The 14,784-nt window shown below is 39.9% G+C and overlaps 1 protein-coding gene across 3 annotated transcripts in view; it reads left to right on the top strand.

The window, feature by feature from the left end:
- MACROD2 (mono-ADP ribosylhydrolase 2) overlaps positions 1 to 14,784 on the top strand; it is a 786,342-nt gene that overhangs the window by 147,824 nt on the left and 623,734 nt on the right. The gene's annotated exons all lie outside the window — the stretch shown is intronic.

Below are 14,784 nucleotides of genomic sequence, written 5' to 3'. Positions count from 1 at the left end.
GTAATTCTTTCTAACAGCATCACACGGAATCCAAGAGATGTGCCCCAAAATTGCAGTGTGAGTTAAAAGTATTGATAGAGATACTTGGATATATTTTCTGCAGGAGAAACAAAAGCAACAGAGGCAGAGCTTTGGAAGTTGACCTTTTGTCACAACCTTTGTCTTTGCTTCTTATGGTTTGTGTTTGTTTTCTGGGCCTGCCTTCTTATTCTGTTCTCTAGTTGTTGACCCTGTGAGGGAGAAACTAATGTTATTCAAATGGAGCAGACAAAAAAAAGCCTTCAGCTACCAAAGAGCCACTACTAAGTGACCCGTGCTTCTGGAATATTTAAAGTTTTAAGTTCTTTCCCTGCTTTGCTCTGTGGAAGTTTGATTAGTGCTTAAAAAGTGAGCACCTTCATGATTTGCATGGTAGTTGTTTTGCAGCTTTCCCCGTCTTCTAAGGGAAGAAAAGTATAGGAAAAATCAGCAAGGGATTGGATAAAGCGTCCTCTCAACTGCTTGTGGTAAAGCAATTAGGAATGGTTAAGAATACATGAGGATGTCTTATCTAAAGACAATCTAGAAATCTGAAGAGCCTTGATTGAGTTGTGTTGTCCTTAGATATACTTGATCCTATTAACGCTACAGCCTTTTAAATGCCCAAAGTCGGGTATTTTTGAACAAAGGTTCTAAGTGGCTGTATTTACACAAGCCTGAGGATTCTCCACACTGAGACATGCTGATATGTCTGGTCAGAGACTCCCTTCAGGAGGGCACTGTAAACTCAGATACAGACTTGGTGTTTGCTCATCAAGATAATGCTGAGCTTTCTGCAGCCCTCTGCAGCCTGAAGGCACCTCCAAGGGTTGCGTGGCTGCAGACAGCTTGGCACAGAAGGAGGTTTTGTGGAAGGCACGTGTGCCGTCTTGCAGCAGAGTGGTCATCTTTAAGAAAACAATGTGCTTCTCTAAGAAAACGTGTGGTTGGCCTTATGCTGAAGTCTCTGTAGTTTGCCCTTTCATCTTGCTGCGCAGGATTCTAAGTGCCGTGTTATTTCCTCCCATCAATTTTCTATATTAAAAGAAAACAGTTAGCTAAAAAGTTGGCTTGGATTTCACAGGTTTTCTTTTAGGTGAAGGATTACAATTTTTGCTTGCTTTAAGCTAGAATTTTCTCTTCTCCACAGTGCTCTTTGTAAAGTATAAGGCTGGCTGACAAGTGAACTCTGCAGAAATAAAATGGTTTGCTTCTAGTATTTTTAGAATTTTACGTGCCGGTAGCACCCTTAACTTGCTTTGTGTTCTCCAGTTTCTTCAGTGATCACAGAATCTTCAAGTTAGTGGCCAAAATATTCTCACCCCTTTCTTGCAGAGATCAGTTGGCTTTGGAGTATCAGTGAAACGTAAATCAGCAGTTTACATGAGATTACTGGAATGAGTCATTTTGGCAGCGGAGATTTCAAGTGGGCATAACAGAGGTCCTTAAAATTACCATGCAGACAATGAAGCCCTTATGGTCAAAGAGGGAAAATGATGAAAAGAAAGTAGGATGTAATGAAAGAATGGGATTATTTTTTCTCTGAGTATTTGAAAAGAAACAAAAGGGTGATATTATGTGACCTTTTTTCTGCTCAGCACTGAAGTCTCCTTGTGGCAAAAGATAAGAGAAGCACACCACGACATAATTATTTTTGGAAAAGTGGGTTTTATAACTCTAAGAAGAACTTCTTGCTCTGGGAATCAAGGAGAGGAAAACATACATACTGACTCTCTATATGCATTTTGTGTGTCTGATCTCTTTAAGAGATCCGTCCTCCCATTATATTTTATCATATAGAACAGAACATTTCAATGTGCATCTTGCACTTTGTCATTCACCCCAGTGAATGACCACTAGAATAATTTGTGTTTAGTGACATGGCAAGAAAAGCTTGTGGCTCCTAGCTTAGTTTTGTCTCCATAAGCATGGCAGCTCTGCTTTCCTTTGGTGGGAAAGACAGAATTAAGTTGTCCTGGGCTGAGCATGTATTGCTTTTCCACTGCTTGGTGTTGCAAACACTTGACTGAATGACTGAGTAGGAAATAGAGCTGGAGAGCTGAGCAGATCCTATGTAATCAAGGCTTTTCAGTGCCGAGGTAATAAACTACCCTGATTCACACCTTGAAAGTAATCTGCTCTGACTTACATTCTTGCCTTGTGGGTTGCCGTCTCTACCCCTTTGTGCTGATAGCCACCATCTAAAGAATTTTAGAGTTTGTCTTTTATTTTTGGCCATTTCCCCTCCCTCACATGCAGTATCAAGCTGTTGTCGCCCAGCACTGTACCAGCACTTACAGCCTTTCTCCTTTGTTCTGGTATGAGAAGTAAGGGCTTTTTCTTCGTTGTAATTTTCAGTAATTAAACTGATTAGAATTAAACTGGTGGGGAAACTGCATTTGATTACAGAGGCAATACAGAGGAGGTAAAACTCATCTAACTAGGTTCCTTTCCAGCCTTTAGGCTTTTAATAGCTAAGTTAATTTCCTAGAGGAGTATGGGCTGATTGAAGGAAAAACTATAATCATTAATTGCAGTAGATTTAATTTGTTTGAAGTATAAAGGAAAGGCTGCCTGAGACTTGGGGGGAAAGTAAAGAGCTACGCTCCTGCAAAGTTGCGTGTTCCAGCCAGAGCAATATGTTTGCTGCTGCCCATAACAGTTCTGCTAAAAATTTTGGGCTATTTATGGCATTTATGCATTTCAGTAGGAGTGATGTTCTTCCATTCCAGGATTGTTGTGTGGGATTCTTATAGATAAATTAACAGGGCCTCTTTTCCCACAGGTCAGGAGCGTGAATTTACACTTGTACTTAGCAGCGTGTTTGGTATTCCAGTCAATCTACCTGATGCTTCAGGGACACCAGCTCTGCTCCAGCTACCCTCTGAACCATTTCCTCACTAATGTGCTTATAGAATATGAAATTGCTCCAGTTGCTTTCCAAGAGAAAACACAATTTTGCATATTCAATGAAGGCTTTTTTTAATTGTCATTCAATTTTTTTTCTCGCTGATGATTAGAGCGTGAGACTGGTGTTCTGGGGCCTGTCTCTATTAATTGCTACTAGAGAAGTCATTTTATATAGAGCTTGAAAAGATCATTCATCTTTTTCTTTTCTGAGCAGCTATAAAAACATGCTTTACCTGCCTAACAGAGGCATTTATATATAGCATGAGATGTTGTATCCTTTGACATTACTGGTTACTGTATTTGAGTAAGCAGTGTTTCTACTGTGCCTAATTCTGTCTTTGTTTTCTCAATAGCTTTTTATAAGGACTCACAGCTGACTCATAAATCATGTTAGTTGTATTAAGGTAACAAAAAGACGTGTTCGCTGTGCACAAATCAGATTATAGCATCCCTGTTTGTGTGTTTTTGTTGTGGAATGGATCCAATATGAATACAAACAAGTCCTGGATGCAAAGGTTTATATGGATGCTTGGAGTTTTTGGATGTTCCTGGTATACAGTAGAGAAAGAACTCATGAAAGTGCCAACTTACTGAGAACTGTTTTTTAGCCGTGGATAGTTGGACTGTATGTGTTGCAGCACTTGACAGATAAAGAACTTAACGTGGACCAGACACATTCATCGTTGTTTACAAGTTTACATGTTTTTATCTCTTTTAGCTTTGGAGGAAGATGGGTAAAACCCAAAGCACGGAAACGTTTATTTGATCAACACTCAAAAGACACTCATTAGTGGAGGGGAAAAAAAAAAAGTGAATTAATTTCATAATGATTAATTAGCTTTCCTAAATTTATTTTCAGTTTAATTGTCTGTAGAAATCGTAGGGTTCTCCTTTGGCTGTGTTTTCTCTGTCTTAACCTCTAATTAGCGAGCTGCACTCCTTTTTATTGACGCTTCCAATGAGCGTGGTTCCAGCAGTGAGGTGGCATGGCATGCAGAGATGGAACTGTGGGCTAGAGAAAGGATCAGACCGGTTCCCCTGATTTCATATACATGGGGGTGTTACTCTTGACTCAGTGAGCAAACTGCTACTAGGAGGAATGCAAGAAACACCAGCAAAAACAGCAAGTGTGAGCAGCTCTTGCGGTCTTGGGGCATGGTTAGGCCTGAAAGGATTTGTGGTGGAAGAGCTTGTGGTGGCGGTGGTGAATGAACCACAGGCATCTCTGCCACGAGGGGGTGAAATCATATGGCTGGTCTTGGGCTCATTTAGCACAGATGTCCTGCGCTGCCACCTGGCAGTGCCACTTCTTTCCATGGCCACTCATGGAAAATAGCCTTCTGCCTGCGGTCTGCAGGTTTGCATCCAAAGTATATGTCTGCTCCTCAGAGCTCTAGTATTGTTCTCACTGGGAGTAGACCTGCAAGGCAAAGCACTCTGAGTCCTGGTAGATAAGGGCTACTTTGGCTGCTTTTCTATATAAAAATGTGAACAGAGGAACTGGCAAGAAGGAGGGATGGGGAAGATTAGGAATGGTGCTCTGGTGTGTATGTGGTGAAGTTACTGGTTTGTTGCTGCTGCCTAGTGACTTCTCTTCCTGCCCGGGTCTGTTAATGTGTGATGGTGCAGTCCATCTGCCATCCTTGTGTGCTGCAGAGAAAAGAAAGTCTTGTCCAGTATAACCTCAGCAAAGTTTTCATCGAGGCCTTAATACCACTTCTGGATGAATACAGTCTTACAACAGCGGTGCTAATTTACTGCAATTTTGGGGGGTAATAGCTTTAATCTCCTTCATTACTAAGAAGTGGCCTAATCATAGCTTAAAGGAGCTCTCTTGGGAATATAACGAAAATACCTGGCTCCACTTTTCACATCTCACACTGCCAAAGGTACCCCATAGCAGGGACAAAGCTGCTGCTCTGGCAATCCAGGAGCAGGGTGGTATTTGCTGGGGAAGTAACGGTGATATCGCTCCAGCCTGCTGATTGCTGAGATGAATGGTGAGTATCTGCAGCTGGGAGAGATTGGAGAACCCCAACAACCTGACAGCAGAAAAGAATAGTCCCACAGAATCTGAAATGCTGTCATTTCCAGTGATTTCATCTGGGCTCTTGGCTCTGTCATGCCTGTGAAAATATCTACAGGCCTTCACATCATTTTGATTATTTGTGATCTGCCTTTCCTGTAAAGTTCCTGAATAGAGTTTTTCATGGAATGTGAAAATGGTAACAGAAAAAATAATAATTATGGGTTCTTTTCACTGTATTTTTCAAACTTCAGACAATGTTTTTCCATTTGGAGGCATGTCATGAATCGCATGCTCCTGGAGCAGTAAAATGGGGAGGATATCCAATCTCTCTCTGACTCAGCTGACTTACTTTCATCATAACAGGGGCATTTTCTGTGATGGCTGCACTTTATTCTTTATATTCTTTATGTTCTTCTCAAGATTTTTTTTCTTTGTATAGACTGTAACTTTTTGAAACGTTCACTTAAAGTGTGAATTGTTTATTTGACACCTGTGTACAGGAACACCTGGGAGAATATTCTTATGGATGGCAGAAGGTGTATGTTCTTTATCATGTATTCTGCTTGATCTGACTGAAAAATCCAGATATATTAAGTTGTGCTTTACTCCATGAAGGAATATGTGGCTGTTGTGAACTAGTTAGCCCTGCAGCAACCATTTAGGCCGGTGCTGGAAAACAGAATGTATGGGAAAATACTTAACCAGATTCTCCATTTCTTCTGTAGTGTGGCTCCCGCTGACCACAGTGGGAGCTGCTTCTAATTTCAGCTCTATAAAGAGACGATCGTTAGAGTGGTTACATAACACGTTCATATGCAGAGCATGTTGCATTGGCTCGGCTGGATGTGCCTTAACGTAGCCCTTACTTTGGTGCTTGGCTTGCAGGCTCCTCAGTCGTACACGTCTGTGCTAGTTGCTTACAGGAGCTTATAATTCATTGTCAAAATCTTCCTTCCAGGCTGCTCTTGCAAAAGCAGCGCAATAACACCTTGCCTTCCTCTAACTTTGTGGCAAAATTTACAAGCAAGGTCTTGTCTGCATAGCTGGGAAAAAAAACTCCTTTGGTAGAGCATGACGTGTGCTTTTGTTGCTTTGTTTTATTGTTTTCTTTTTTCTTGCTTGCTTGCCTTCTCTGTTTTGTTTAAAACCAATGTTCACGAGCGTTAATATCCTAAGCAAAACCAGCGGTGCTAATTTTGCTCTGAAATGCACGCTCTGAGGCCATCCCTGCAGCCACAGCCAGCGCTGCCTTTGCTCAGCCTGCCTGTGTGCAGAGAAGCACCGCTGGCACCTCATGCCGCTGCCTACCCCAAGGACACACAAAGTGCTGTGCTGCCAGGATGGGGCCCCAGGTAGCTTCTGCTCAGCAACTAGATTTGATCATGAATTAAGGTTTTTTTATTGTTTTGAAACCAGCATGTTGAATATTCATGTTTCAAGAATGAAGTTTGTTAGCTTTTATCACCTCTTCATTTCTTTTTCATTACCATAGTATAAATGTTGCTTTATTAAAACTTTCTGCAATCAGAATGTACAGACATTTTCCTTTTTGAAGTCAAATATTATGCAACTATTTCCTAGTGAAGGAAATTGAAGTGAAATCTTGTGGTTAGGTGCTCCCAGAGTAATGTAGATAGTACATAAGTGATGCTCTAAGAAAAAGAGAGAGAAAGGAAAAAGAGAAAGGAAGAATAGAAGATGATAGAACAAAAGGAAGGGAGGGAGGGAGGAAGAGAGAGAGAAAGAAAAGAAAGAAAAAGAAAGAAAGAAAGAAAAAGAAAGAAAGAAAGAAAGAAAGAGAAAGGAAGAAAGGAAAGGAAGGAAGAAAGGAAGAAAGGAAGAAAGGAAAGAAAGGAAAGGAAGGAAGAAAGGAAGAAAGGAAGAGAGAAAGAAAGAGAAAGAAAGAAAGAAAGAAAGAAAGAAAGCAAGAAAGCAGGAAAGAAGGAAAGAAGGAAAGAAAGAAAGAAAGAAAAAGAAAGAAAGAAAGAAAGAAAGAAAGAAAGAAAGAAAGAAAGAAAGAAAGAAAGAAAGAAAGAAAGAAAGAAAGAAAGAAAGAAAGAAANAAGAAAGAAAGAAAGAAAGAAAGAAAGAAAGAAAGAAAGAAAGAAAGAAAGAAAGAAAGAAAGAAAGAAAGAAAGAAAGAAAGAAAGAAATCTTCATGTAGCAGGTAGGCATTGGGAAGTTCAGGGCAGGTTGTAATTTTAAGAAGACAAAGGCAAAGAAAGCACAAAGAACTTCACTCGCATTTTTTCTGTATCCCAGATAACACGTTCAGGTACCTTTGGGGTACTGAAAAGATGCATGAATTATATAAATTTCACTAATTATTTGGAATTAATTACTACCCAAGCTGCTTTTGTAATTGTGCAGGTAAAACCCAGGACTACCTCTTATTCTGTTTTGTGTAGGCTTTTAAATATTGATGACGACACTACATAAATGGATTAATTATATACTGCAGCACTTTGATTCCCTTTAGTGCTACATTTACAAACCACACAAATGGCCCAAATTATGAGATGAAGAATTGGCTGTAGTAGGCTTGAATATTTTTTCCTCATTATTCTGCCTTGAAAAAAGTTCCTTTTCCTTTGCATTTCAGCACGGCTATATTTTAAAATACCTTGATCTGACAGCTACTAAAAGCAGTTAAGCAAACCACAGTTTGACACACAAAATGGATGAAATCTTAATTCATAGCTTTCCTTTTATCCACAGGGTAGTGCGTGTGACAATTTATCAACCTGTGTTTTGGAATGACATTCTTTCTGCTCTGTGCCTTTCTCGTGTTTGCCATAAAGAGGCAGAGGACTGTGACAAACAAACGTGCCTTCAACAGAGAGGTTCACACGAAAGCCTGTGCTTGCCAGCCAGTTGTAGCCTTTTCCAGTTCCTATTCAAATTGCAGCTTCTCATTCAACAAGTCTGTCTTCATTTCCCTCCCAGAGATGAGATCAGCCTCACAAAACAGGTTCTTCTAACTGTCCTTCACCAGGCGCCGGTGGGAAACCTTCTGTATTGCTTTCATTTGATTTAGGTTTCTGCCTAGGTGAGAATAATAGCAGCTGATTGGTATGAAGGGCACAGATTGCACAGGTATGAAGGCATGAGGAGCTGAAGTGCTGTCCTGGCAGGATTTTACCTGAATTTTTTTTTGCTGAGTTGTCTTTGGGACTGGAGTTGTCCTGACAACTGCCCTTAAAAGCGAGTTCATCTGTTCTTTGTTTTTCCTTCTAAGTTACACATCTTTTACTCTTTTTTACTTGGTTGACTTTCCCACCAAGAAATGAATATGGTGCCCATAATCCTCAGGCTACTGTAAAATGTAAGCTGTTTTATGTTGGTAGCTCAGGTTCAATCTTTCTGGTAGTTCACATGGCAGTGTTGAGGATGTACTCTTGACCAAGAGCTCTCTCATATTTTTCTCATTCTACGTTGAACAATTTCAGTTCCTCTCAATTTTCTCTCACGCTGCATTCAGGCAATTAGTGTATTTTACTGTAACGAAAAAAAAAAAGGTTATACTTGGTTTCTTCTGCATCAAAGTGTATCTGCGTGCTTGTTTCTTTCACATTACGCTCCAAATATCCGCTGCCTTGCCAATGTTCCATGCCTACACTGGATTTTATGTGTGTATTTGTATGTATGTATATACGTGTGCTTTTCACTCTTGGTATCACATTTCAGAGATGCTCTGCATATGACTGATTAAGGTTAATGGGTACAATGCATAATCTTCAAAAATAGCTTTCTTGCATAATTGCACATTATGTATTGAGTTTGCAGAGTATTAGGAGAGGAAAAATACTGAAAAGTTATGACAGTTATTGTTTCCATATTGAATTCAGAATGTTGTTAGGGCAATTTCCTTGACAGACTCAACTCCAGAGCACTTACTAGTATATGATTATTATTATATTTTTTTTGCTTAATCTACCTATGAGATACCATTTAGAGGCTCAAAATAGAAACAACGACTACTTTATTTTTAAAGGTGGCAAAACTTAGCTGAAACAATTTGTTCTTCATCGGGAGATTGTGAGACGGGGCAATAGGATAACACAGACTGCATGGTCGCAGTCACAAGTACATTTTATTAGGTCCAAATACAAAGCATGTACTTTTGAATTGAGTAAAGCCTCCCATTGGTTTTTATTAATCTTTAGATCTGGACAAATCTGAAGACTGTCTGGGGAAAAAAAGTAATAGATGGAAATTTCAGTCCCTTTCTGTTATCTCTTGTGCTCACACATATGAGTTGTTTAGACTTATTAGGTCTTGCTTCGAGAATTCCTGTCTTCTTAGAAAGAGAGCTTGAAGTTGATACCTTTTGCCAGTGGTAAACCTACGTGGGGAGACCTTCACTTTTATTTACAGAGGTTTCTGAGCGAGCGTACAAGAATCACTACCTGGAAGCTGAAGTCCTTGGGTATGTTTGGAGAATATGACCTGCTTTGGATGACTTGTTTGAAAACATTTGAAAGTCATTTGGCCCAGCTTGGCAGTTTAGTACTAGTCCAGAAAGGTGAAAGCCCTTTCCAGGAGCAGAGAGAAGCGACACATCTGTAGAAATTTTCTGCATGGTAGAAAACAGTTGAGTAAATAATTGCTCCGTGTTATCACAGATGTGTTTGTGGTGTACATTTATGTGTACCGTGCACCCTCCTTGTTGAGTATCTGAAGGTTGTATTTGCAAAATGCTTGCAGGTGTCTGGAGATGACACCTACAAGCTGTCATCTGAATGATGCCATTCAGAAGCCCCTATCTGAATAGGGGTATTTTCTGATGTGCCTGTATGTTTGAAGTCAATCGTATTTCATAGGCTGGTTGGCTTTTCTAATTTCCAGTAGTCTATGCTTTGCATCATTAGGCACTTACGTAAGTTTGCAAATCTGGCTGTGTCTGTTACTATAATGTTATTTTACCTCTCCTGACTGTGGTGGCATTGCACGCAAGAAAGTATTCAGAGTAAAGTTAATTATAACGGCAATCGTACTGCATTATATGGAATGTTGCTTCATTTTATTTACTATCCATCCATTCTCAAAATTACTCTGTGAACTTAAAGCCTGGAGCTTTTTGCTTTAAGGTACCAAAACACATCTTGTGTAAAAATGGTTGAATGTACGGGGCGCAGTTGTTAGCTCACTTTTCTTTGTTCTCTCTGCTTTCTGGAGAAAAGATCAAAGAAAATGCAGTGGCAGGTAAGGATGTCTCAGAAAACATGTAGAAGAAATGTAGCTTCCTGTTCCATAAATTACTTGTACTCTGCTCACCAGCTGCCTGTTATGATGTTTTATTGATGAATAAAAATGGTGTCTCAGGCAATAGAGTGCCTTGAATCTTACAGCACTGCCAGTTATAAAGATGTCTTCTTGAATAAATTTCCCAATTAGAAAGTATTGACAAAAATATTTAATCTTTTTTACATCAAAGTAAGCTCAAACATCTGCTTCCAAAGTCAGACAATATCAAGTAATCTTTTAAAAGTATATTTTTATTATACTGACAGATGCATGGCTGCATGACATAGATGTCAATTTAAGTTACTAGTGCCATTAATACTTGACAAAGACACGCTCCCAGAAGGATTTACGTTTTTAAAACGTTGTCAGATGAGTATATGCCAACAAGAAGTAACCAGAGTTAGTCAGCTGTGTTGCTAACAAAGCTAAAAGCATGTTATCTCCGGAGACATCACAAAAATTGGTATTCACATCATTTCTATTTTCTAACTTAACAGAATTGACAGCAGGAAAAAAAAGGCATTTTTGTGACTGCAAATGTCGGTTTAAGCAACCTGTACTTTTTCACTTCTCATATCTTTTGGCTTACAGCACAGAAAGATTTTCAGTTTCATTTGAGGTGAACTTCTTTGGTGTTCACTTGCTTTCCACAAAATTTCAAACAATCCTTCTTCTTGGCAAGGGCGCTGTTGTCAAGAGAGCACTGAGGAAATGTGAAGACTTGTGCCGGAGTTTCTGCTCCGCTTACTCAGTTGAATAAGTGTTGGAAAGCTGGATGACTTAACTCAGTCAGAAAGCTGAGATTTAAAGCATTCATGTCCAGTTCTTATTTGTAAATTATGCTGGATTACTCATTATTTAAATTTGTGCATTTCAGTAACCGGATATTTCAATATGAATATTTCATAGTGAGAAACGAAGCTTACTTAAAATTCCTTTCTCCTTTTCTACTGCAGAGGTATTTTGGAAACAAACACTGTTTTTTGGAGCATGAGTGGTGTGTTCTGCATAGGACTGACCAGGGCTCATGGAGCTCGTTTAGTATCCCTATCCTGATGCTGTTCTTGTATATTTAAAAGAATAAAAGCTGAAACCACTGAGGTGCTGAGTCATTAGAAATACTGAACTCCTGGTTGAGTCCAAGGTCATAAACACCTCATTAAGGGCTAAATTGCTATACTGAATGAATAGAGACAGTATTTTCTCTTATTTAGTTTCTTTTTAGTACATTTTTTCTTAGAGAGGAGCCTGAACTTTTTAGAAACAATCCTTGCTGCTAATGCTCCTAGTGTCTGTAATAATAAGAAATCTGGACTGAAGGGCTGGATGCCACTTTGCTACTCATCGACTTGCTTTTGTTTGCCATACAGAGGCAGACAGATGGTGAAATCAGTCTCTCCAAATGTAGTGCCCAAGACTCTTTTAAGGGGGGATGCACAACATCTCATCCTAAAGCTGCTCTTCAATATGCACCCTGGAAACTGATGAACAAATGCTGCTGTTTTATTTTCATTGAACCCTATTTTAGCTGATGCTGCCTCTTGCAGGTCAGTGCTAAGGGGGATGTTTTGGATGGGGTTTATTGACGTGTGTTATATTGCAGTCTGGCAGGGAGCTGTGTACTCTGCTGGCTGCCTGACCACTCCACGTCAGTCTTCTTAGTATAAGTGAGCACATATTAAAATCACATTTTAAAACACATATTGTGACTGATTTTCAGAGTGGATGCCCAGCGATCTATTGTAGTTTTTAATAAGGTGGTTTTAGATAGGTTGGTCAGGTCAGCTTGAAAGGATAAGATTAGGAATGAAAGAAGGTGCAGGAAGTCCTTAGCATGCATTTCTTTGTAGTACCTCTTAGACTTACTTTTCTTTATTGTTCTCTGTCTCAGTAATGGTAACATTTCTCCTCCTACACTCTGCTAAATCTTGTGTGATTTGAGAATCCTATTCATCTCTGGAATGGGGAGATAGGGACGGAAGATTAATCAAGATGGATTTATGAGATATCCACAAATATTTCCTTGTGTGCTACTTAATGCTGGGCATGCCCCTGAGTTGGATGGGAGAGTTGTTCATGCACAGTGTAAGGCTGCTGGGAGGCAGTTTAGACCGCATCAGCTTTGGAGGCCTAAAGCCTCTAGAATCCCACTGCAGGTTGCTCACACATATCTACCTGTACAACAGGAGCCCCGTTCCAGGTGTTTCATGAGATTTTATCATTTGGGAGCACTGGTGGATGAAACGCAGCTGTGGATTAGCAAAAGGGAAGGAGAAATCATTCTGCTCCAATGTAATATGATGTGGCTACAGCTCTGGGGCTGTGCTCTCTGAATCCAAGTGAAAATCCCCAGTTCTGGTTGTGGGCAAGGCGTTCTTACAGTGTTAAGCAACTAGGTATTTCTTTAATGGTTACACTTGCCCAAGTGTTCCCATGTTGGCTGAATACTAGGAAAAACTTCTCCATAAGAGTGGTGAGGCACTGGCACAGGCCGCCTGGGGAGGTGGTTCAGTCACTGTCCCTGGTGTTGTTCAAGAACAGTGGGGATGTGGTACTCAGGGACATGGTTTAGTGGGCAATACTGATGGTACATGGATGGTTGGACTGGATGATTTAGAGGTCTTTTCAAACCTTAATGATTCTATGATTCTGTGAAAAATGGAGTGTGTTTTATTGAAGCTGCAACAGATGCATTGGGGCCAAAACTCTGTTAGAAGTGTTGTTTCTGTTTCTACAGAGAAGAGTGTGATGCTGATTTATGTGTTATTAGCAAGAGTGCATTGGAAAGGTAAACATTATCAGAAAGAAATGCATGAGAAAAGCATAATTCTCAGAGAAGCCAGCAGATGAGAGTTTTGCAGTGAGGATCTTGACCAGGTTTCAGAAGGGTCATTTTTACCAATGGTAACTTTTGCGACAGTGAGGTACAGCAGATGTTAGTTATGTCTATCTAGTCTCTCAGAGATAATGACTGAAAACCTAGGATTTGACTCATTTAAGAACTGGAATGGCGATTGCAGGTGCATTCTACATTGCCAAAAAGAATAATGTTGAATAGCAGACTCATGGCAGAAGATAACGTTCTGTCACTATTATTTTATTCTGATATGAAGTATACTGATTTTTATCTCAGATATACTCGTTTTACTGCCAGGAAGGTGATATTACCTGTTACAGGAGTACTTTGGAAGCTGCTGTAAGAATATGTGGCTGTTTGCAGTTTGTGTCTGTCCTTAATACTGAATTTCAACAAGGACAAGAGCAGGTAGATACAGAGAGAATGAAGTTCAATATCACTCTGTTATATTTGTGGATGACACTAAGCTGAGTGGTGTAGTTGGTATGATAGAAGGGAGGGATGCCATCCAGAGTGACCTAGACAGGCTTGAGAAGTGGGCCCAGGTGAGCCTTATGAAGTTCAACAAGACCACATTCAAGGTGCTGTTCATAAGTTGGGTCAATCCCAGATCAGTACTGACTGGGGGATGACTGAACTGAGAGCAGCTCAGCAAAGAAAGAATTGGGGATATGAATGGGTGAAAAATGGGATATGAGCTTACAGTGCAAGCTTGAAGCCCATCAAGACAGTTGTGTCCTGTGCCATATCAAAAGAAACATGGTTGAGGATGGTGATTGTCCACCTCTACTTCACCCTTGTGTGACTGGGGCACTGGGCAACCTATTCTAGTGGAAGGTGTCCCTGCCAATGGGGTGTTAACAATCCAGAGCTATTACGGTAGTTTGTGTTTGACAAAAAGAAGGATCCTATCTATCTCCAAACTGTTGCTACCATCGTCTGTTTCCTAGTCCTAGAGTTCTGCCTCTTGTGTATCTTTTTGTGAACCATTTCACCTCAATAATGTGTTGAAAAACGGTATAAAAAAATAGCAGCTTGTTTTCACCTCATTTACTGGGTTGAATCTTAAGGAAGAATTCCAACAGCCAGGAGGGAGGATATATCTTTCCAGGGATGAAAGATATACAGAGAATGGAGGGAGAGATCTTCCAGTTTTATTGGCACAAGCTGAGGTGTGAGGGAAAGATGGTTGCAAATAGTTGAACTGAATGTGAATATTAAGTCAAAGACATATGTAGAGTTTTGGAAAAATAAATGAGGAAAACTATGTTTAATTTTCAGTTTTCTGTGAATGCCTCAAGAAAACCATGGAAAAAATAAATAATGTTGGGAAATTTGGTGTTTAAAGCCTTCTAGATAAGAAGTGGCTAAGGGAAATAATAGAAACAATAACTTGTAGCAACAGATAGCATGGATACTGGAAAATACTCCATATATCTTGTCCTGGAGCAGGATAAGGACAGGCAATAAGAAAAACTTGCATCCATCCCATATGCTGTTGCTTTTTCTGCTGTTTTTCACTATTATGATATGGCAGGGCCCAACCATTTGACGGGTGAATTCTTTACCTAAGTTTTCCTTCTGTTTTTTGCCTTTGTAGTGATAAGGAAGTGTTTAGTGTGGCTCCAGTTTTGCTGACTTTATTTGGACAAACACGTGCATCTCCATTCTCTGAACAACACCTTCCATAAGTGATTTATCTGTTCTTGGGGTAAATAGGTGG

The sequence above is a fragment of the Coturnix japonica genome, chromosome 3, assembly GCF_001577835.2.
Source record: "Coturnix japonica isolate 7356 chromosome 3, Coturnix japonica 2.1, whole genome shotgun sequence".
In the NCBI taxonomy this organism is placed as follows: domain Eukaryota; kingdom Metazoa; phylum Chordata; class Aves; order Galliformes; family Phasianidae; genus Coturnix; species Coturnix japonica.
The sequence above is the reverse complement of the archived record's forward strand: the minus strand, read 5'-3'. Positions and strand labels throughout refer to the sequence as shown.